The sequence below is a fragment of the Phyllostomus discolor genome, chromosome 13 (assembly GCF_004126475.2).
Source record: "Phyllostomus discolor isolate MPI-MPIP mPhyDis1 chromosome 13, mPhyDis1.pri.v3, whole genome shotgun sequence".
Lineage (NCBI taxonomy): Eukaryota > Metazoa > Chordata > Mammalia > Chiroptera > Phyllostomidae > Phyllostomus > Phyllostomus discolor.
The window spans coordinates 53,051,871-53,073,961 of NC_040915.2; the positions used below are offsets into that span (position 1 = coordinate 53,051,871).

Genomic DNA, 22,091 nt, shown 5'->3' on the forward strand with positions numbered 1-22,091 from the left:
GTGAGGGGGCGCCTGGGGTGTGAGAGCTCATTCACTTATATGGATGTCCTGCCCTTGACCTCCCCCTTCTCTCCCACCCCTTCTGCTTAATTCCTATTCCTGCTTTGGTCTCAACTTGGTCACTTTCTCCAGGAAGCCTTCTGTGACTCACCCCAGGAGAGGCAGGTTTATACGTTTGCAAAGAATGGTGCTCTTTACACAACCCAGAAGGCGAACACTCAGGCATGTGAGGTTGGGCGTGATGTCTAGCGCCCCCTTCCGGACTGGAGGCTCACCGGGGTCCTTCATTGTATTTGCAGGGCACATGGTGGCTTCGGTTAAAATTACAGTGAATGATGGCTCATATGACTAAATCAGTGAATACATGAATAAGAGCAGTTCTGCATGCACAGGTGGTTGAGGGGGTCACAATTGAGGAAAGGGCTCTTCCTTTCCATATGGCTTCTGGGTAGATGTGTTCTATCCCATTTCCATGAGGGACCCTGCAGTGTGCAGTGAGGCATGGCTGTATTTCTTAGGTCTATAATTTACCAATAATTAGGCTTTCAGGCACGTATGTCTTGTGGTTTGAATATGATTCAGTTATAGCTCTGTTGCTAAAGTAACCGCATACGTAAGCCCTCAAAAATGCACTTTAATAGTGATGGGCTACTGTGAATTGGTGCTATTTAGGTAACTTGCAATATACTTTCAGGGCAATATAATTACATGGCTGGGTTACTTTTAATTTCATGGGGCAGCGTTGCTCAAGCCTTCGTCATTCCGGTGCCACCATTTGAATTTTTGCCCTGCTTGTGTACCACCTCTACGGTGTCATGAATTTCATATTTTTAAAAATCTCATTTAAAATGTCAGTAAAGGTACTCATGAAAAATATCTGTGCATGTAGCTCAAAGGGAAAATTTAGATGACCACAGTAAATAGAAAACCAGTTATGTTCTTGCTTTTCTCAAATAGAAGGTAGCCATAAACTAGCTCCCACCCAGTAAACAAGGAAAATAAAACAATGTTATTAAATGTTAGCTAGACACAGCTGCCTGCCCAAGGCTCGGAGACTAATAATGCCTGTTCTTTGTGTCAGAAAGGGAGATTGGGAAGTGTGGGAGAGGGTGTCAGCACTAAATTGAGACTTTTTCCTAGGCGCAAGGAGAAGGGTTGGGAAAGAATCGAAAGAGTGTAATTTATGTTGTGATTCAATATTTGTTCAGTACCTTGTTCATATTCCAGGGCATTACGTTATCATAGAAATTCATCTGTATGAGCTCACAGTTTGCTCTTAAGAAAGCCAATCGCAGGCTTGATGTTTCGGTATCACGTTGGTTTCCTCCGGCTCTTCCTTACAGCCAAATCAAAAGGGTTGGGATTGAGTCTTAATTGAGGTCTTCTGCCCCCACACCTAAACTGTAAAGTTAAGAACCACTGACAAATCACAGGTACCTCCGAGGTGCAACTGACCAGGGTGGGGACCCTGGTGTCACTACTTGTTTGCTCTGTGACCTGGGGCAAAGCTCTTCACTTCTTTTAAGTCAACATTTTCTCAGCTGTGAAATGTGCATGATAGTATCAGCCTCAAAGGACGGACACGGGTTATAAAAACAGTGTTATACGTGAATCCCCGGCTGGAACAGGACAGGCAGTCTGTCACCTGTGGTCATCGTCCATCCTGTAAGCCCGAGAGAGCGAGACAGGGTCTGTCTTACTCATGGCCATGGCATCAGCGGCTGGCACCTGCTCGATGCTCAATAACACCCTCATGCTTGACCCGGTGCACGGTCGCAGCGGGTGGGGGATGCTGTTTGCTCCCTCTGCCGTCTTCAGAGAGTCTTCTCAATTAGGTGGTTTGAAAAATGTCACGTGTCAATGTAGAGATTCTGCCCCTTTGTCCCTTGCGGTTGTGGGGGCAGGGGCTGTGCGGGGCAGGCAGTATAAAGGGCTTCAAACTGTTTGTTGCATGGATGGTGGAAACAAAGCAGATGTGAGACCACAAACTCTTCAGCCATCAGACCTAGAAGGGCGGAGCGCCCTCGTTTTCCAGAGGGGGAAACGGAGGCCTGGAGAGAGAAGGTGACTCGACTAAGGTCATCCGGCCAGGCCGAAGCACAGCAGAGGCTCGCAACCGCATCTCCTGATACCCGCCCCGTCTGGAGCTCTGCCCTTGACATCACGTCCAGTCCTTATTTGCTCCTCCAGCTGCTGTCGTGTAATGGTGATCTGCTTGTCTTTCTTCCCGGAACTCTGCAAAGCCTCTGGTCTCCTCTCTCCCCTGGGAGTAAATCCACATTCTGCGCCGGCACCTGCAGAGAGCAGGGGATGCTGGGAGCCTCCATGTGTGCTCGTGTCGTTCTAGTCCGGGCCCAGCTGCGATCCCGGGGGTGTGCGCATGTGCTCACCAGAGCGCGGGCTTGCCAAGCCGTCTTCAGAAAAACATTACCTCATGTCTTCCCGCCTGGGTCTCATCTGTTGGACTAAAACATTTTTATTCTGTAATACTCTGCAAGCAACCTTCATGAAGAATATGGGAAAGGAAAACAGTACTAAGAAGTTTTTAAAAATTGCAGTCCCACCATCCAGAGATAACCACTGCTAATAATACCTTGGCACATTTCCTTCCAGTCTTTTTTCTCTTCATACATATGTATTCCCGCCCCCCCCCCCCCCCAGCCACCCAGGATGCTCACATCCTATAAACAGAGCTTTATACCTGCTTTTCCCCCACACCCACCATTACGTTATGACCATTTCCCCCATGTCACTAAATATTTTTCCTTCTTTTCTAGATATTTCTTCTTTTTTCCTAGAGGATCAAGGATTTGTATTCATGGACTTGGGGAAAATACATTATTTTTCTATTAAAATTAGCATGGCCACATTGTGAAGTGGAAGGCAAAATGTACCTGAATTTTATAACTGAGACGGGAGGCTTAAACGGAAAATGAGCGGATGAGCTGGGACCCGCAGAGGGGTCTCTGACATTTCACGCTTCTCTGACGTTTGATGGGCGCGGGTGAGCAGTATCAGTCGACTTCAAGACTTTTTAGGAGAATTTTTGTGAGTGTATTGGAGCCAGACTGATGACATCTGCCGGGGACCAAGATCTCAGATGCTCCCCGAGACATTTTTAAATACAGGACTCCCCAAGTGTCATTGACTTGATATGTGTTATATATTACAGACATGTCATACACTTAATAGATACCTATACATTGTGTACTATATACAATATACTTCATCTATAACATGTATTACATAATTACATACAACATAACTTTATTTAGATATAATTTACATGTCATACAATTCACTCACTTAAAATGTATGTTTCCATGGTTTTTAGTATGTTCATAAAAGTGTGTCACTATCACCACCATCAATTTTAGAACATTCTCGTTGCCTCAGAAAGAGACCCTTTACGCGTTAGCAATTCTTGCCTGTTTCTCTCTGCACCTGACAACCACAAACCTATTTTTGTCTCTATGGGTTTGCTTACTCCTGACATTTGCCATAGATGGAATTGTGCAACATGTGGCCCTCAGTGTCTGGCTTCTTTCGTTTCTATAACGCTGTCACGCTTCATCCTTGTTGCAGCAAACATCAGTTTTCCGTGTTTTTATCGCTGGACAATCGTCTGTTGTATGGATAGACCCCATGGTGTTGGGCCCATTTTTAGCCGTTGTGACTAATGCTGCTATGAACATTTGTGTACGCGTTTTTGCACGGACATAAGTTTTTGCTTCTCTTGGTGTCTGTCCAGGGGTGGAGCTGCCGGGTCCCAGGGTAGCTCTGATTCTCCTTTGGAGGGACTGCCAGCCTGTTCGCCACAGGGGCCACGCCATTTTCCTTCCCACCAGCCGTGCGTGAGGACTCCCGAGTCCCCCCACTCGGTCCCATGCTTGTTACGGCAGCCCTCCTCGTGGGTGCGATCGGTTTTTCACTGCAGCTTGGATTTGCATTTCCCTGACGACTAAGGCCGTGGAGCATCTTCTGATGTGCCCATCGGCCCTGTGTGTGTCTCCTCCGGAGAGACGTCTATTTAGATGGTTTTCTCACTTTTCAGTCGGGCGGTGGAGTTGTCTTTTTATAGTGAGTTGTAAAAGTTCTTTCATGTTCGAGATCCAAGTGCCTTGTCAGATTGACGGCTTGCAAATAGTTTCTCCCACTCTGTGGGTTTTCTTTGCGCTGTCTGGATGATATCCTTTGAAGCACAAAAGTTTTTTTTTTTAAATTTTTATGAAGTCTCAAGAAGATTTTCAAGACATGATTTTATGAATTTAATGTCTCATATGGGCATGCCATAATTTAACACTTGTGTTCCCAGGTAATTTACTATCATTATTAATCGTGTTACGCTATAGCTCTTTGAATAAATCTGTGCACAGTGCTAACGGTTTCCTTAGGACAAAGTCCGAGAAGTGCAACCTCTCTGCCCAAGGGCATGAGTGCTTTTACGACACTCGGGACATTGCTTTCAGAAGAGGTAGTGCCCATGTACCCGCCTCTGCCCACCCCCCACCCCTGCGGTGCATCAGGAGCCTATTGGCTGTGTCCTCTGCTGCTGTTACTTATGACAAAAACTTCCTGTCTGGATTCACTGAACATTTACTGAATTTCACTGACTTGTAAGATGAGTGTCTAGCTGGTCCCGGGTTCGCTGTGCAAGAACCTGGTCTGGGGAAGAAAATGTGAGGTCCATCAGAGGTAAGTCCAGGTAGAAGGGATGGCTAACCAGCTTCCAGCATACCTTTCTTTTTTTTTTTAATATTTTATTTATTTATTTTTAGAGAGGGAAGGGAGTGAGAGAGAGAGAGAGAGAGAGAGAGAGAGAGAGAGAAACATCAATGTGTGGTTGCTGGGGGCCATGGCCTGCAACCCAAGCATGTACCCTGACTGGGAATCGAACTGTGATACTTTGGTTCGCAGCCCACGCTCAATCCACTGAGCTACGCCAGCTGGGTACCAGCATACCTTTCAAGAGCTGCAGTCTTATTTACTTATTTAACCTCATCAAGGGTACGTTTATTGATTTTTAGAAAGAGAGAGAGAGAAACATCGATGAGAGAGAAACATGGATTGGTTGCCTCCCATATGTGCCCTGACTGGCGATCAAACCCACAACCCAGCTATGTGCCCTGAACAGGAATCGAACCTTCAACCTTTCGGTTTCTGGGAAGGCGCTCCAGCCATCTCAGCCGCTGAGCCAGGGCCAAGAGATGCAGTTTCATTCCTTTCCTGTGCAGACAACAGCTCTCTGGGAAGAGAAACCACTCCTTCTGGAAAGTATTTTTTTAGGGAGGCCTTTGCAGAGCACAGGGCAGGAAACAGAAACTCCGAGAACCTTTTGCTGGCCAGCGGTGGGCTTCGCTCCACACCAGTCACCACCCACTCTCGCTGGCACCGTTCATCCACCCCTCCCTTCCTGCTGTCAGAAAGGAGTCCATTCAGGTCGGTCCAGAGCGGTGGGGCTTGACTGTACCAGGAAGTCTGCGGCTTCCCGCCGTCATTCCAGGATCGATTCATCCCGCAAACACTTCTTGAACCTCCGTGTTGCACTCGCGTAGCCCTGGAGGTACCACTGTGGATCAGATCTCTGGTCTCATGTGTTTACCCCTTTAAGATTCCGGAACCCTCTTTAACGGTTGGACCTGCCCGTTCAGAAAACCTTGTGCCACACACTGCCCCCCAATGTAAGTTTTATGTGTTTATGGCCCCTCTGGAGACCATCAGTAGATTTCCCAGGGCGGGAGGTGGGTGGGGGCAGGGGTGCCAGGTTCAGGGTCGTTGTTATATTCTAATGAATGAAAAGAAGAGATGTCATTGTCATAGTTGTGTCCTTTTAATGACATAACCCCTTGCAGCTTGACCTATAATCTAGGATTTCTACTCGCAGGCTTTGACATTTGAACAGCAGCTGCAGCAGAAAGCCCAGCAGATGTGGTCCCAGGCCTCACAGAGCCCACAGCCCTGGAAGAAGTCCTTTCCTGTTCCTGGACTGCCCTGGGGACATCTGCTGAATCTCAGCGGGGCATTTGTGCCCTGGCTCTTGCCAGCTCTGTGTTGGGAAGGAATAGGGTGAGTGAGCAGAAGAAGGGAGGCCTCGGGGAGCCTGGCTCTCACCAGGTTGGCGACCTCCCGTCCAGACCGGGGCTGCGGGCGGCTGCGCGGAGCTTGGTCTCGGATGATGTCAGAGCCCCATTAGGGTTTTGGGAACCCAGAGGCCTCAAGCAGCGAAAACCAAGGTAGACATCTGTGGGCAGGAAATGAAGCCAAGAGCGTGGCCACCCATGATCGTCAGCCCTGGGGGGTCTGCACGCTGCATGTGAACTGCTTGTGCAGTTTTCCGTGGCACACGACCCGAGGCCTGTTAAACCAGTGGAGATGGGCAGATCCGTCCCCCTTCCTGCCTGCCTCCCGCAGGGGTGAATCACCCCGAGACAGGAAGATGGCCTTCTGGGTGAATAATTCACGGGCTTCCTTTGCTGAGCTCTGGAGGAACCCTTGAGCCCTCGTCTCCTCTCTCTCGTCCCAATGCCACACACAGGGCACGTGCGGAGGACGCGACCAGGAGGCCGCCAGCTGCTTCAGAACCGGCAGGAGGGCGGCACAGAGAGAACTCTGATTTATGAGCCCTCCATGTGCTGGCGCCTTGGAGGGAGGCTGTTGGGAAGAGGCAACCCCGGGAAAATGGAGGAGGGGTTGGTTTACACACAGGCTATCTCGTCAGACGCTTAGGGTCCTGTGAGTGGGCTTTCTCGTGGGTCATGGAGTGCTGTAGAGGACAGGAGGTAGGAAATGACTGGGAGTCTGCCGTGTCCCAGGGACTGTGCTACGTGCCTTATATGGGTTAACACGAGTCATCCCCCCACCACTCACTGTTACTAGTATTGCCCTCTATGACAACCTCTGTGAGGCACAGAGAGGTTAAGCCTCCTGCCTTAGGTCACACAGATGGTGGTAAGTGGTGGGGCAGGATTAGAACTTCCGCTGTGCTTCCAGCCTCCCCAGTCGCTACCTTGAAGCTCTCCGGCTGCGGTAACAGTTTCTTGATCATCCAATAGGACCCGGGCCCTAATCGAGTGAAGGACACCCCCGAGTCAGGATCTAAGGCCCCCTGAGGCTTGACAATTGTTGCCCCTCTAGCTCTGGGACCATGGGGTGGTCGTAGGAGAGAGGGTCCCCAGTGCCTGGGGTTGACCCGCTGCTCAGGAAGTATTTTCCTGTTTACAGAAGGGGTACCAGGCCTCAGCTGCGCACTGCACGGTGGGGCTGTTCTGAGGAGGAAGGCCAGGCTGGAAGCATGAGGGTGACCCCAGCCGAAGGCCTGGATGGTGACCAGACACCCAAGGGTACCTGCGTGCCCGGAGGATGGGCCAGTTGAGCAGGCTCTGAGGTCGGAGACCCCTGGACGTCACCCACCCAGGCCTAGGGCCAGGGCCCCCACCCTCCTGCCTCTCCCCCGCAGCGGCAGACTGCGCTCCGGGCTGGTCTCTGAGTCAGAGGCCCCGGCAGGAAAATAAACTTTCTGTCCTCAAAGGAGGAGGGAGAAGCTCTCTTTTCAAAAATAGGAGAGGCAGCCCTGTTGCTATGACGAATTTCTCCTGTTGCTCCGTGTTTTTAACATTTTTTAATTTTTTCGAATGACCCACATAAAAAGGTACATATGCCTCCTTGTTAAAATCCGCGGAAAAATCTCCCTCTGACGTCCGATGTGAGGGAGGCTCCCGGAGACGGGGGCCGGGAGAGCATGTTTGCAGGCCTTTGAAGGCCCCGGCGTCTCTGACCTTTCGGGGACCCCACCCCACATCATGGCAAACCTCGAAATGTCCCTACCGATCCCAGTACACATACGCACTTCTTATAAACATATCTGGAAAGGTTCTAAAATAATTCATACTGCATAGTTCTATGACGACTAAATTATTCATTGTGTTCTTGCGATCTGGGCTGTTCTATTTCTAAAGGCGCGAGAGCCGTGGACGAGCCGTTGGCCGGCTGAGGCGCTGTAGGCATTTAGTCAGACATTTATTAACGTCAAGCTTCCAGTCGCCTTTTAGGGGTTCTGGGGCCGACTTACTCGTGAATTCGGGTTTCAGATCCCTCCCATGGGCCCTTGATAAGCTGGTGGGCTTCGGGCTCTGGGCCTCTCGTAGGGGGCCAAGGGCTCAGGAGAAGGCATGCAAAGAGACAGAGACGGGGGGAGGCTGGGAGGAAATGATGAGATGGGGCAAAATATAAAGAATCTGAGACTTAGGGTGAAGGCATATGGGAATTCTTCCTACTTTTTTTGTAAGTTTAAATAAAATGAAAAAATGAAATGAAATGATATCCCAGTAAAAAATGAAAACATCTCCACGCCCAAGGTGGGTGTGGTGGGGATGGTTGGGAGGGGTTCATGAATGCATTGGAAGATTTTGGGGCAGGGAGGGGCTGAGGGGTGTGGCTCCTGGTTCTCTTCCCCTCTAGCCTAGCAGGTCCGTTTCTGTGTGCCTTATATTTTGGGGATGCATACAGATTCTTCTGGAAGGGGCAGGTCCGAGGACCTGGAGAATCGAGGTCCAGCTATCCAGGAGGCCATGGGCTTTTCCAACAGCGAAGGGGAAAGAAGCCGAGTCACTGGTTGTAGGTCGCTGGGTAGGGCTGGGCGAGGGCAGACAGGGAGGAGAAAGCAGTGACCAGGATGGTGAATTTGAGTCTGCAAACCAGCACCTCGTCGGCCTAGTAGGACGCTGGGCGCTGCTCTGGGAGCCTTGCGAGCACCTAACCCCTTTCATTCTCACAACGCCCTGCCAGGCAGGTGCTGTTAGCAGCTCCACATTCGAGAGGAAACTGAGGCTCAGAGAGGTGGAGTCACTTCCTCAAGTTCACACAGCCAGGGACTAGCAGAAAGCCGATCTGGGGACCCGGCTCCAGCTATGCTGGCAACACAGAGGGAATGGAGACTTCGGTAGGTGCTGCCAGGCCAGAGGCGGGAGGGAGGGTGGGGGAGATGGGCTTCCAGAGATGACCCACAGTGTTGATGCCACGCCATGTATTAAGTGCTTGCTCGGAGCCTCACTCCCTATACACATCACACGTGCTCTAGCGAATGGGCCCAACCAGCCTCTCGCAGTGCCCCGGGGAGAGAAGAGGGCTACCTTTGCACATGGGGTCTTTTTAACGCCTAGCAGAAGAGGGGAAATCCACTGTCCTTGAGTACCGTGCGCCAGGTTCTGTTCTAAGCATGTTGTTATGTATCGACTCACGTCATCTTCCCAACAGTGGTGGGAGGTGGGTGCTTTGCTACTCCCGTCTGCAGAGCAGAAAGCTGGGATTCAGAGAGGTTTGGGAATCCTCCTGGGTCTCACAGCTAGCAAGTGGAGGACCCTTGGATTGCATGGGCCCCAGCTGGATAATCCAGGACCATCTCCCCATCTCAAGATTCACAATTTAACCACGTCTATAGTTCAGTCACGTGAGCGCTGAAGGAACCAGACGACTTGCCCGAAGCCACGCAGCCGGTCCTGGCTGAAGTGGAGCCCGAGTTCCAGGGTGGCCTGTCTCCGCCCTCAAGAAAGGCCCAAACAGGCACCGTTTGGACTTACAGAAGATCCTCACGCCACAGAAAGCGTCTTTGAAGACTTCCTGACTTGAGAGCCTCTCTGGTCAGCCGAGTTGAGCCACCGATGACTAGGGAGACAGAGGAAACCATTCAGCTGTAACTAGCGTGAGGAACCCATGAGCATGGAAGATCCATCAGAAGTACCAAGGGCAGTGGGAACCAAGGTCCTCCTCTACACTAGGGCTGCCCAGTGCATGGGACAGGATGGGGTAGGCAGGAACCAGCCCCCTGGCCTCTGGGACCAATGGGGTAGACTTTTGTTGGAGGTCAGAGTGGGATGAGGGAGGCTAAGCGCCCTTCCCTGGGTCCAGGGAAGGCATTGCTAATCAATCATCATGTGCTTCCCAGCCAGGCCTGGATGTGGCCCCCGGATCCCTAAACACAGAGTCCCAGGATCCCAGGAGTTCAGCATCAAGGTGAAGCTTGATCCACCGTCTTGGAACTACCCAGTCTTCAAGGGAACAGGCCACTGCTCTCTCTCACGCCCAGGGTCCCTATGTCGGACCTTGGATTTCAAAATCCTGTTAATAAAATACCACCACCATCCCACCCTCCCCAACCCTTTTTCACTGCAAAGGAGGAAAAAAAAAGCCAAACTTAGCCATGTTCAGAATGGTGACCAAGGTCCTGTGGCTTCTGATCATCTCCAGCCCAGCCCAGCTCCACCTGTTCTTTCCCGGGCCCCAGTGGGGCTGTGTGCTTCAGCCCCACCTCTGGCATCCAGAGGCCCGCTTGGCCTGGAGCCCAGGGTCCTCCCTCTGCCAGATGCGGCTCCTGGCTGATAAAACCCGAACCTCCTTTCAGCCTCGGCTTGGCTTGGGAGGCTTGGGGCCTCCAGGAGGCCTGCAGTGGCGGCACTGAAGTGGGGGGGGGGGCGGTGTGAGGCAATTTCCACAAGTCCAGCCAGAGACGGGATTCACCTGGCCCCCCTTCTCGGGTCCGCACATGGGCTTGATCGTCCTGGAAGGCTGCCTCCCCTCCTTTTCCTCTCCCTCCCCCTCCCTCATCGCTCCCCTCTTCCTCTTCCCCCTTCTGGTCTCCTCCTCTCTCCTCCTCCCCACCCCACCTCTCCTCGTCCACAGCAGATGAGGAAACTGAGGCTCAAGGTGGAAGGACTCACCGTGGTCACACGGCTCACGGTGGTGGCGACAGGGATTCCGTGAGATCAGGTGGGTCTGATCACAAGGCCTCCCTTCCGCACCACTGTTCTGTGGGTTGACGAGGTAACTTGTTCTGGGATCCAGAATGTTTTCCTAACGGAAATGCCTCTATCACTGGTTTTCAAACTTGAGCCAACTGCAGAATCTGCCAGCAGCCTGCTAACCTGCAGCTGGTTGGGTGCGGCCCCCAGAGGGTCGGATTCTGCCGTCTGCAGTGGGGGTCTGAGCGTCTGCGGTTCCAACAAGCCCCCAGGCAAGGCTGCTGCTGCCCGCTTTGAGACCGCTGGTCCTTACTTAGAACGACCTTTAGATGGCGATGTTTGGATTCCCCTGGGCATTGTGGAAATGCCCTCTCCTTCTGGACCAGCAGACTCTGGGGCTGCTGCTCTGCTGGGCGACCTTGGGCGAGTCCCTTGCCTTCTCTGGGCCCAATGTCCCCGTCTGCACAGTAAGGCAGGAGCAGGTGCTCTCAGACCCCTGGGCAAGCGTGGCAGGGCGGGAGGAGAGGGCTTTGGAGTCAGGCTGGGTCTGAGTTTTGACTCTGGGGACTTGTGTGACCTTGGGCAAGTGACTCAACCTCTCTGCGCTTCCACTTAGTGTCTTGGAAAGGAATGAGTTAGACTACACAGTTTTAAGTGCACATTTCACTGAATAGTCGAGGATGGTGGGGAGAGAAAGGTGAGGTTCTCAGGCTGGTCTGATGGTAAAGGACATGTCCCCCCACCTGCCCAAGCTTTCAGGGCCCAAAGAGAGCCGGGGAACCTCCTCCCTCCCTCCCTCCCTCCATTCTTTCCTTCCTCCTTCTACCTTCTTTTTTTCCCCTCTCTCTCTCTCTCTCTCTCTCTTCTTCTCCCCTCCCTGATCCTCTCCTCTCTTCCCCTTCTCTTTTCCTCTCCACACAAGTTATTTTCTGCAGCTTTAGCTCTGGAATCAGACCTGGGTTCAGTTGCATCTGTGGGCATGTTCTGGGCACCCTTGGCAAGACAAAAGATGACTTCCCTCTATGGCCACAGCGCCCTCATCTGAAAATGGGCACGTGACTCGTCCCCCGGCTCTGGTGGTGGTCCATGTGATTGATTCCACGGGAAGCACGTGGTCTGCGACACGCGCTCAGTAGGCCCTTCTGTCCGTTCCCTAGTGTGGGGTTGAAGGGCTGGGCCCTGAGCCGGACAGCTGGGGTTCCACCCTTGCTGTCCCCCCGACCAGCTGTTGGCCTTGGGCAAGCCACTTAACCTTTCCGGGTCCCAATTTCCTCACTGGTAAAATGGGGACAGAAGCAATAACTGCTTCCTGGGGCTGCAGTCTGGGTAGGTGGCCAGTGCTCAGCACGCTGCCCGGCTGTCAGCTATTTTGATGATGCCACTGACGAGGATGTGACCATGGGACCATGCCGATGATAAGCCAGGTGCTTAGTTGGGGACAGAACAGGGAACAAAACATAATCCCTTCCCTGAGGAGTTCCCAGGGCCAGGGAGAGGCGCCCTTACAGGCAGGGACAATATCACATGGGTGCCATGGCTGGGGGGAGCCCAAGGGGCCCAGGGGAGCCCGGAGCACCCCCAAGGGGCAGGGAAGGCTTTGCCGGAGGTGGTCCCCAAGCTGAGACCTGAAGAGGGAGCAGAAGACCTTTGAATAATACATATGTTCTTATGAGTTTTTTAAAAGAAAATAATTGGGTAAATGTGGTTATTATAGCTACAAAGTTGAAAATAACCTAATCGACCACCAAGAAATACTGATCGAATACGCTATGGTGCCTGACTCGTGAAATAATTAGCAGCTTTTGAAAGAGGGTTTTATATCTCTCTATATAGATATAAAACACTGAATGAAAACTCAGGTTACAACATGGCCCAGAGGGTCTGACTGGGTCATTGCATATTTATATATAAAATATAAGTGTGTGTATGTTCATATCAAAGTGTTAATAATATTATTTATCTTGGGCATCAGGGTTTGGGATGAAAACAGGATTTATATTTAAACGATACAGGGTCTGGATGTAGTTAAAAGTTCTGATGCATTTTCCCGGCCAGCTCTCCAGACTTTGTATGTCAGTGCTTATTCCAGTTATGCATGTGATGTTTGCTCCCGTGTAACGTTTTCTGAAATCAAGCAATGTAATCTTTGTTCATTTGATACTTAAAAAAAAAAACAACAACCCTCACTGCTGTTCTAATTTACAAAAGGAAAAGAAAAAGAGGGAGCCTATGCATCAGGCCAGGAACAGGGCAGGAAGGGCGTCTGGGGGGGAGGGAACAGCGTGTGCGGAGGCCTGGGGTGCGGAGGCAGCCCAGAGTGGCGGACTCTCCTCCTCACTCTGCTCACGCTCCCCGCAGCCGCCGCCTGCAGCTCCTGAGGCCCTTGTGGGGAGCACGGCGCCCCCAGCTGCATGTGCTCCTGGTTTGTGCTCAGACAGTGGGCAGGGCTCCCAGCTGGGCTTGGCCACTGTGGGGGGCGGGTCGTCCCCAGCAGGCGTTGCCACCAGCCACCGCCCACCAGCCGGGTCCCTGGCTGGCAAGGACAGCCCCCCCCCCCGCCCCCCCACCGCAGCCCCTGCTCCCAGCAGCTGGCCGCCCCCACCCTCACTCAGGCCAGTTTCCTGCCCCTCCCTCCGGCTCTCCTCCCTCCAGCTGTTTCTCTGGCAGAGTCTGCTCCCATTCAGGACCGCAGCCCCAACCAGCAAGGAGCTCAGGACAGACGGAGGTCTCCCCAGGAGCCTGTTCGGGGATGAGGGTGCCCTAGGGGTAGGGCAGGGGCTGCGCTCTGTGGGATTCGAGGAAATAGAGGAACTGCTTTCTGGGCAAACAGCCACAGCCGAAGACCGGTGCGATCGGGAGAAAGAAGTCAGGAAGCACAGGTCTCCTGCACAGCCCTGGGCGGCTTGAAGTCTCGGGGAACCTTCCAGAAGACCTGGGCAGATACCAGCCTCAAGGTACCACGCTTGGCTTTGACACCATCGGAGGGGCCAGGGAAGGGGAATACTAGTTCAAGAGAGCGGTTCTCTGGCTCTTCTTACAATTTCCTTTTTATCAAAGTGGACGCAATTCTATGATGATTTTCAGATTTCCAAAGTCAGGCGTGCTAATTTGTTAAAAAAGTGAGGTCTCCAGCAGTCTCAAAGCAGCGAGCTCAGTGGTTTCCTTGTTTCTCTGCTCCTGCTCACAGTGGCCCCACGAGGGAGGCAGGGCTCCCGCACCCCCCCCCCTTCCCAGGTGAAGAAACTGAGGCTCAGAGAGGGGAGGGCACTGGCTCCGGGCTGGGGGCTCGAGAGCGGGGTGACGCGAGGGTCTGCAGAGCCTACCACGAGCTGTACTGCCTCTCAGGGCAGAGACAAAAGAAGGGCCCTCACCCAGAGGTGGCCTCTCAGGAGCCCCTCTCCCTCCGTCCCTCCCTGGCTCGCTGGCTAACCGACTGACGGTGTTTGCTAGGTGCCTGCGTCGCGCCCGGCACGTGCACGGATGTGACTGTGGAAACACACACCCAGTTGTTTCCCCGGTTCTTCACATTGAACATATTGAGGGTGATGCAGGTTAATAAGATCCTACAGGTTCACACCCTCCAGGTGGAGCATTGCGTCTCCCACTCGCTTTTCCAGCAGCCCGTCTGGGTAGCTTTCTTGTGCTGCCCCTCGGGCCGTGAGCTGCCTCGCCCACCATCCACATCCCTCCACCACACCAGCGACCGCGGGGTGCAGTGGCCTCTCAGCGTGGCTGTTTCCTTCTTTTTCTCCCCCAGGATTACACCTAGTACAGACCTGCGAGTGTAGACCTGCAGTGACCACGCTAGTGTGTCATTGTTGGGCGTGTGTTCTCTGGACACCTGTCCAGGGGTGACATTGCTGGGTCCACGGTTAGCCTGGTTTTAAGGCGGTGGGAGGCTTTTGGCCACCCGGTTCCCGAAGGCTGTGCCGGCTCACGCTCTCCCGGCGCTGTCCTGGGATGAAGTGTTCTCCCGGGGTCACGCCTGTTGGTTGCTATCCAGCTCTTAAAGCTCCCTGATAAGCCCTGGCCGGGTTGCTCAGTGGTTTGGTGCGTCAGCTTGTGCACCAACAGGTCATGGGTTTGATTCCCGGTCAGGACACACAGGTAGGTCAGGATGTGGGATGCGTATGAGAAGAAACTGATAGGTGTCTCTCTCTCACACTGATGTTTCTCTCTGTCTCTGCCCCGCCCCCCCATTCCTCTCCCTAAAATCAACAGACAGAGCTTCCCTGATGAGAAAGGGGAGAGAGCACCTGGGGCCTCCCTCCACATTTCTTCTTAACGCTGATTCGGCTTTACAATCATATTGTTCACTTTTCTTTTATGATGACCTTGTTTAAGTCCATTCCTGTTTCTTTTTTCCTGTTAGCTTGTTTATCTTTCTCTTGTTGATATTTAAGAGTTCTTCGTCTATGAAGGGTATGAGCCCTTTACCAGTGTTCTCTCTTGAAAGTGGGGAGAGTATTCCACTCCCCCCATTTTCACACTAGCACGGTTTAAACAGGTTAGCCGTCAAGACCAGCTTTGTGCAAAATTACAAGCAAACAACACTTACTAATTAAGGACAGTCAGCCCTCCGTATTGCAAGTGCTGCATCGGCAGATTCAACCGACCGTGGATCAAAAATCGTTGCCAAAAAAAAAAAAGTTTTGTTATTGTTGACATGGGCTCTGGAGTTGGACCTGCAATGGGTGTACCTGGACTGAACACGTAAGCAGAATGTCCTTGTCATGATTCCCTAAACAATACGGTACAACTATTTACATTACATGCTGTTTACGTTGTATTGGGTATTATAAGTGATCTGCAGGTGGTCTGAAGGATGTGTGTAGGTTATGTGCAAATACTCCACCGTTTTATATAAGGGGCTTGGGCACTTGGGATGGTCGTGTCCACGGGGGTCGGGGAACCCAATCCCCGGGGGGCACGGGAGGGTGACTGTGGCTGCTCCTTGACGTCCGTCCGTTCACTCCGACCTGTGTGGTTCAGAGAGGACAGTGAGACGACAGTGAGGACAGAGAGGACAGTGAGGACAGTGCTCAGGCCCTGGGTCTGCTGTCTCTTTTCACGCAGGCCCTCGTGGCCCTTCTGAATCCCCCCACTTCCTTTTCAAGACCGTCCTCCACGCAGCTCTTGCTGCCTCCCCTGCTTCCTGCAACTTGCGCGCAGGGAAAACTTCTCTAAACGCCTCTGCTGCCGAAATGAACAGGATTGGCTAACGCGGGCCTCTGCCGGCAGGAGGTGGGTGGCTCGGCATTTTCTTCAGAAAGAGGTTTAGCTTAAGCTGGTGACGCCCCAGCGGTGGGGCATCGGGCACTGAGATGAGTTACTCCTCTCTCGGTGCACAGGGACCTTCTCAGGACTCCTCCAAACTTGAGAAATAGATAAACTTGACTTTGGGTAAGTACTTCCCCCTTCTTCCCTTCTGAGAAGTCCCCCTGCAGCTGGGCCAACGCCTATCTGCACGAGACCCTCCCAGTGCCTGAATTTCCCCTGCCGCCGTGCCTATCGCGCTGTGTTGTAATTGCTGGCCCCACCGCCTGTCTCTCCTGCTGGCCCGTGGGGCTCCTTGAGGCCCGAACGGGATATTATTCTCCTTCTATCCTCAGTCTCCAGCACAAGACCTAGGATGTAGTAGGTGCTCAGGGAATGGTCGTCACATAAACAAAGTAGCCAGGCCTCAGTTTCACCATCTATAAAGTGGGATGAGGGAGCTATACTGAAGTTTCATCTCTTAAATGTTCACTTAGTAACTCCTGTCAGTTTGCACATCATTCCATCGTGATGATTTCTTGAATCCTCACATGGCTGTATGATAAAGGTACCATTAATATGTCTGATTGACAGATCAGGAAACTGAGTCCTGGAGGGGGCTTCTGTTGTTAGATCCCCAGAGAGGCAATAGAGCACTGTGGTTATGGGGTTCGGTTCTGTTGGGTGGGTTTGATTCTGGTCTGCCACCTGCCAGCTTAGGGACCCAGAGCCAGTGATTTCTTATCTTCCCATCTCAGTTTCCTCATAAAATGGGAATGTGAATAGTAACTACTTCCTAGGATTATTAAAAGGTTAAATGAGATGATATATGGGGGGCACTTAGCAGAGGGCTCGTCGTGTGGAAAGGGCTCTATAAACATCAGTTGTTATTCTGTTATCATTTCTATACCACCAATCTGTCTATACCTGTGGCACCCATCTGAGCCCAATAGAAGTTATTATTGCTTTCTTTACCAGTGGAGTATCGATGCCCAAGTTCCTGCCGGCCGGGGTACAAGAAAACCAAAGGCTGATTTCATTCACTTTGAGCTACGCTGCACAGGTGCAGCTATCACCGCCAATGCAGAGGCTACGAAGTAGACTCAAGACTTCTCAAAGTGTAACCCTGGAATTACTGCCCTTAGGATCCATAACTATGAGTATTTCTTAAAGCGTCAGTTTTCTGACTCAGAATAGCTGAGGATGAGCAGCAGGGGGAGTCTGCATGTTGAACCTGCTCCCCAGATGAGTCTGATGCACCCCCAAACTAAAGAGTCCTCGAACGTCTCCTCTTTTTGCCTTTGCCCGGGTCTCTGGGCTCTTTGCTGCACACTGAGGTCGTTTTTTTGTCCCTTTCTAAGCAGATGTCTATGTACTTGTTGCAAGTCTCCATGTCCTGTGTCAGCAACTGCGGCCAGGAGGCAGGAGAGAGAAGAAGTGAAACTTTGCCGGGTTGTACCACAGAAAGTCCGCTCGTGTTAGCAGTCACCCAGCATGCACACTAGGAAAGGGTTTCAAACCACAGAAATACATGAAGAAGTACAACTCGCAAACAGATAGAAGTGGTGTTGGTCTAGTTGAGACAGAGGTGGAGGACGCCAGACCGCAGCTCACCGGACCTCACTCCCTTGCAGGGCCTCCCAGAATCATCAGCGCTCTGCGGGGCAGGCTGAAACATGCAAATCCACTCCAAATTGTCGTGAGATCAGAGTTCTTGACCTTTGCTGCATGTGCTCTGTGACCTTAGGCACGGTACTCTCACTTCCCCGCCGTAATCATTGGTAAATAAGGAGGTTGAATGTTGTGTTTGTCTGGGCGGTAGCAGTAGTCACAGCTAGACCAAAGACATGTATGACGGCTCAAGAAGACAGACGTTCATTGTAAGGCAAGTATTTCCGAATGGGGGGTCCTCTTCCGTGCAGCGATTCAGTGTCCCGTCTCAGCCCCTCCTGTCCCCTTGGACAGCATCAGTGATGAAAGCAAGCATGGAGACGGCATGTTTGCTTCCAAACTGCCTTTCACCACAGGTAAGAACGAATCATGTGACCAATCTAGTGGAGTTCTGGGAAGTGGAGTTCTAGGCCAAGGTGGCTTCTTCCCATCTACAGCTGTGCACTGTAGGGGGGTAGGGGAGGAGTTTTGTGGCCAGCTGGCTGTCTCTGTCCCAGATATCGTGGCTTCTTGGGTCTCCCATTCTCCGATTCTAAGTCCCCATGTTCATTAGTCCGTCTTAAAGTTAACATGGTGACGATGGACCCACAAATATGTCTCTTTCCTTGAGATAATCCCCATCAAACATAACAAGTAAATCCCTACATTCCAGGCCCCTGAACACGGATTTTGTCTGGAACTTGGACAACTGCCACCCTCTTTCCCTAGAAAAAGGAAACAAGCATCACAGTTTTGTTGAGCACAGCACATTCACCGAGCCAGAGGTTTTCATAGCCAGTATCTTGCTTTGTCCCCTCACAACCCTCTATTGAAAGGCTTTAGGGTCATCGACCCCCATTTTATAGAGGAAGAAAATAAGGCTCACAGAGGTAAAGGGATTGCCAAAGGTCACATAGCTCATGAGCCAAAGAACTGGGCTTTGAAGCAAGGAGACCCTACTCCTGCTGTAGGGTCCCATTCTGTGTGTGTGCGTGTGTGTCTAAGGTAGGGTTTTCTTGGGCTGTACCCCCCAGCGCTGGGCACAGGGGAAGTGCAAGTGCAGGCATTATTGTCCAAGTCCCTAGCGGGGGTCAAACTTATTGATTACAAGGCAGCGGGGTGGTTGTCCTGGCCTGAGAAAGCCTGGTGTGAGTAAATATGATACCCATTGCCCAGAAAAAAGGAAGGAGATGGCGTACGCGGACGTACATTTGGCATCCGTGGGTCCGGGATGACCCTGAGGTCTTGACTAAGCCAGGCACGGAGTGGGTGCTCGGGATCGACTTCCTGTATGAAGAAACCTGTGGGGGAGTGAAAGCCACGTTAACGTGAGAACTTAGGATGAATCAGGCCCAGTTCCTGTTCTCAAGGTCTCCGAGGGAGGGGAAGTGACCTTGGAACACACACTTTCATTCATTCACTCAGGAAAACATTTATTTGCGCCATCTGTGTGTGGCACTCCACAAAGCAGCTTGATGAGAAGGACCGGAGTATTTGCCCCGATTTTAGAGATAAGGGAAGTGAGGCCCTGATTGGTTAAGTGACACTTCCAAGGCCACCTGGTGGGACTCACACTTGGGGCTCCTGGTTGCCAATCTAGGATGCTTTCTTTCCTTCTGGCTGAGGGGGAGGCCCTAGGCTGGGCCTGGGATGCAAGGGAGGAGGGTTGGCAGCCACTTTGTGCCACTTCTGAACTCTGGGACATGCTGGTTTCAAGTAGAACTAGGAAATTTAGTGAAGTCACTTCTCCTTTGGAGCCTCTCTATTTTTGTAGTGATGGGCACAGGTGTGGTAGAGAAAGAGTGGGATTTCTTGCCCTGCTGGGTGGAGCCAGGAGGCAGAATTCTACAGGGTGCTGTCAAAGAGAGATGTCAGTACCTGGTTGGCCTCTGTTGACAGCAGGACGTGGTCACAGACCCCACAGCCAGCTGTTCTAGAGTTCAGACCCCAGCTCTGCCCCTCAACCTCCTGGGGCCTCAGTGTCCTCATCCGAAGGGTGGGAACAGAATCAGTGCCTACGTCACAGGGTCGTTGTGGGATTCAATGACTTAATGCATGTACAGCACTGAGTACAGCTCATGGTCAGCTCAATGAAAGCCTTTCTGTTTTTTTTTTTTTCCTTAAAAGGTTATTATTTATGTATTTTTAGAGAGAGCAGGGAGGGGAAGGAGAAAGAAGGAGAGAAACATCAATGTGTGGCTGCCTCTCATGCGCCCCATGCTGGGACCCAGCTCGCAACCCAGGCACGTGCCCTGACTGGGAATCGAACCGGTGACCCTTTGGTTCACAGTCCTGTGCTCAATCCACTGAGCCACACCAGCCAGGGCAGCATTTCTGGTTTTATGCCCAGGAAAGCAGGCATTGAAATTTACCTTTGCACATCTGACGTGCTGTGGGCATCTGGTACCTGTGACCTTGGGTTCCTAGGCTAGAAAAGGTCATTTTGGTCAGTCTGCTGGCTTCATGCCTCGCCCTGGGGAGAGGCCCTGGGCTCCCAGGGGTGGGAGGTGAAGCACCACCCACCACAGACACCCTCTGGTAATCTTGGAAGTACCAGCAGCTGACTCAGTAGGGTGGTCAACTGCTACCCAGGCAGAATGCTGGAATCGGTTCTGCTTTCTTGGGGTACATGACTCGGGTCCTCTGATCCCCAGCCCTGGGCTCATGCTGAGAACAGCTGTTATGCAAGGAGGTGGGTGGGTGGGTGGCTGATGCAATACTCAACAGCTAGCACACTTGGTTTTTCCTTCTGCAAATCGTGGGTCAGAGAGGCAGGAGGCCAGAGAGGGTGTGATGTCACCGGGAAGACCTGGGGTCTTGTCCTAGGCTCCGCACCCACCCCCAGGGTGAGCTCCAGCAAGTCCCATCACCTTTTTGAGCCTTAGTTTCCTTTCACAGGTGTTCAGAGAGGGTCTTCAGGGCACCAGCAGTGGTCTGGGGTGGTGAGGAAGGGCAGGGGACATCCAAAATAAGCACATCCCTTGTCATGTGAATTTGTTGGAACAGCGCTCAGAATCTAGGAATTTCTGGATGTAAGATGATGTTGAGAACTCAGATAGCCAGTGTATGAGTGTCCTGTTGCTGCTGTAACAACCACCATGGACTTTGTGGCTTAAAACAACGCAAATGTATTATCTTTACGTCCCAGAGGTTGGAAGTCCAAGGGCGTTTCACTGGGATAAAAGCAAGGTGTCAGCAGGGCTCCATTTCTTCTGGAGTCTCCAGGGGACGATCCAGTCCCTTGCCATTTTTCGTTTCTAGAGGCCGCCCACACTGGTTGATCTCTGGTCCCTTTCACCACCTTCACAGCCAGCAGTGGCAGGAGGAGTCCTCTCACACCGAATCTCCCTGACTCTCCCGCCTCCCCCTTCCATTTATGAGGACCCCCGTGATGACGCGGGGCCCACCTGGATAACCCAGGCTAATCTCCCCATCTCAAAAACCCCTAACTGTATCACAACTGCGAAGTCCCTTTTGCATGTCAAGTGACATATTCTCAGGCTTCCCGGGTTAGGACAACGATATCTTGGTGGGGGGTGGAGGGTGGGGCGCATTATTTCCCCCTCCCCCCCCACACTGAGGCATATCACAAACACTGATCTGCCCGCATCTATTGGGTTCCTGGCTTTGGACACTAAGAGCTCAGATGGCCACTCTCGTTCATATAGTTGGCTCAGCAGGGCACTGACCAATCAGAACAGACATGGATGTAAACAACCAATGAGGCTGTGGCAGGGTGTACAGGGCGATTGTCATGGGCAACCAAGGCCCCAGCCTATAGCGTCATCGAGGCTGGATTGGAATCCCCGCTCCACTGCTTACAAACCCTGCAGCTCTGAGCAAGAGTGTTTGCATCGGGGAAATGGGATTAACAGTGGCGACGCGCCCCCCACAGGGTGGTGGTTAGAGGAAAGGAGCATGCCCGAGTTAAGTGCGGAGCAGGGTGCCCGGCACCCGGTGAGGGGCGCCACGTGTACCGGTGATCCCAGTGTGGCTTTGTTTCCCAGGCGGGGCTTCTCTGTGGAGATTTCTAGATACGAGAACCCTCTGTCTGTGCTCCAGGCTGGGGAGAAGTTCTAGCCTAGCTCATGGGCTGCAAGGAGCAGAGCAGCTTCCCGTTCCCTCGTAGGAAGAGGGCTCATTGTGGAGGATGGGCGCCTCGTCGGGGGGGGGGGGGGGGGGGCGGCTGTGCCAGCTGCCCAGGCAGGGCTGTGTTCAACCGGAAATTTCTCAGGATCTGAGGTGGCTCCAGGGAGGGTCATTTCGGTCCCCACAGCTGTGAGACCCTGAAGCCCTCTGTTGTACTGTTCAGCGTGGCTCAGTTTCCTCCAACTCCGTCTCTTTCTGAGTTTCTCTTTCCATGCCTGGCCTTGCTACTGAACGCTCCGCCCTCCTCCCTCTGAGTAGCCTGTTTAAGCAGCCCGGAGGGACCGCATTACTGGCTCACTTAGT

General features: G+C 52.3%; 1 protein-coding gene across 2 annotated transcripts in view; it reads left to right on the forward strand.

Moving 5' to 3' along the window:
* The first annotated feature begins 13,347 nt into the window (after positions 1 to 13,347).
* The window catches only part of CMKLR1 (chemerin chemokine-like receptor 1), a 41,116-nt gene continuing 32,372 nt past the window's right edge, over positions 13,348 to 22,091 (forward strand). For both annotated transcript variants that reach the window (XM_036014956.1, XM_036014955.1), the window contains exon 1: positions 13,348 to 13,687. The gene's annotated coding sequence lies outside the window, so the exon portion shown is untranslated. The remainder of the gene's footprint in view (positions 13,688 to 22,091) is intronic.